Below are 2,043 nucleotides of genomic sequence, written 5' to 3'. Positions count from 1 at the left end.
GCTAAGGTATCTTTGACTTTCTGCAATAATAAAGACTGTTTTCAAAGCCAAGAATTAATTTATTGAAAAGAAAATTCCTTTATTGACAGACACACAACTTTTTGGGAATCTAAAAGGGCAGAGGGATGGGGTGGTGAACTGTATAGTCACAGGTTTGAATATGTCCTGTCTGGAGTGCTGTGCAATGACTGCTGCACTTTAGGATGGCTGTACTGCATGGTAAGGGGGGTTGAGTGCAGAGGGTAAGGGTCGTAGTTCTCAGGGCTGCTTGGTGAACGTACAGGTGTTGGAGGCAGCTGGTGGTGGTAAGAACTGGGATGCTGGGGAAGGGGGTTTTGAGCTGACATGGGGGCACAAGGAAAAGAGCTTTGGGACAAGGGCGGCAGGGGGGACGGGCACGGTAGTGCTCCGCCTGCATGGCTACGAGCGCCTGGATAGAGGCCACTTGACACTCCAGAATGCTTAGCAGCTGCTTCGTGCTTTTCTTCCTCTGCGCTGCGTTTTTCTTGCGGATCCTTCTTTCTCTTTCCCTCCAGTCCTGCACTTTTTGATTTTCTGCGAGAGATTGCTGCATCACTTCTTCCAGCATGTCTTTTCTGCTTTTTCGCAGCTTCTTCTGGAGGTTTTGTTGTCTCTCAGCCAGTGATAACATGGACAGCTGAGTTCTCAAGGTTGCATCTGTAAAGGCAAAATGCAACACTTAACAGAGGCAGCATTGTTTATACCAGACAGAGTTATTCCCCCGCAGTGAAGGGGTGAGTGCACATTGACAGTCTTCACAATAGCATAATTTTCCCATCCCAAAGAGAGCACACATAACCCACAGGAGCCCCAAAATGGTGAGTAAGGGGGACTGATTGCTTCAGGGCTGTACTGGGGTTTCTGTGCGTTGGGGAAAGCAATCAGCTGCAGGGGGCACCTACACTGAACACTATCCCAACATTTTCCTCAGGGGTTTATCCTGGAAGATATCTCACTGCTGCTGGTCACCTGGGAAGCACGGCACGGTCTTCTACTGCAATGTGGATTCCGCCCTAGCTGCCATGCAGCTTGCCTGTGTCTTGCAATTGTCCCCCGCCTCGCGGCACAGTGGCGCGGCCGCGTTAGCCTGACTGGAACAAGGACCACAGTGGCTCTCCCAATAAACCTGCGCAAGCGCATTGCCCTCGCTCTGGCTGAAACTTTTGAAGAGATTACCGAGGCCGATTACCGCGACGTGATAGACCCCATCAATGCGCTGTTCCGGATCTAGGGATGCATGCATGCAGCCATAACCCCCCTTCCTCTCCCGAAAAATTTCCATCCTGAAAATAAAACCCACTCCTCTGTTTGTCCTCCACCAGGCATCGGACATCGTGACTGGCTACCTTCCTCCTGGCTTGAGAAGAGCTCCTGGCTGCATGCCTCCTGGGACTCCGGGGGGTCTCCCCTAACCCCAGTACCCTCACTCTCGCTTTCCTCCTCCTCCTCCTCCTCTCTCTCCCCACTCTGAAGTGTCCATCGTGGTCCTCAGAGTGGAGGTGGGGTCACCCCCAAGTATCGCGTCCAGCTCTTTGTAAAAACGGCAGGTCGTGGGGCAGTGCTGGAGCGGCGGTTTCCTTCACGGGCTTTGCAGTAGGCACTCCGCAGCTCCTTCACTTTAACCCTGCACTGCAGCGCATCCCAGTCATGGCCCCTTTCCAAAGTTTCCATGATGGCCCTTGATATCTGCCCATAGGTATCATAATTCCGACAGCTGGAGCGCAATTGGGACTGCACAGCTTCCTCCTCCCAAACACTGATGAGGTCCAGCAACCCGCCATTGCTCCATGCTGGGGCTCGTTTGCCGCTTGGAGGCATGGTCACCTGGAAAGCTTCACTGATTGCACTCCGCATCTGGCTGAGCAAACAGGAAGGGGATTTTTAAAATTCCTGAGGCATTTAAAGGGCGGGTCTGACAGTTGGTCACCTGAGGCCAGGGCAGTAGAGGTCGAACTGATGAGCAGAGTGGCTAGAACAGGCATTCTGGGATACCTCCGAATACTTCTGGAGGCCAATAACAGC

Source organism: Chelonoidis abingdonii, chromosome 26 (assembly GCF_003597395.2).
Source record: "Chelonoidis abingdonii isolate Lonesome George chromosome 26, CheloAbing_2.0, whole genome shotgun sequence".
NCBI classification, from domain to species: domain Eukaryota; kingdom Metazoa; phylum Chordata; order Testudines; family Testudinidae; genus Chelonoidis; species Chelonoidis abingdonii.
The sequence above is the reverse complement of the archived record's forward strand: the minus strand, read 5'-3'. Positions refer to the sequence as shown.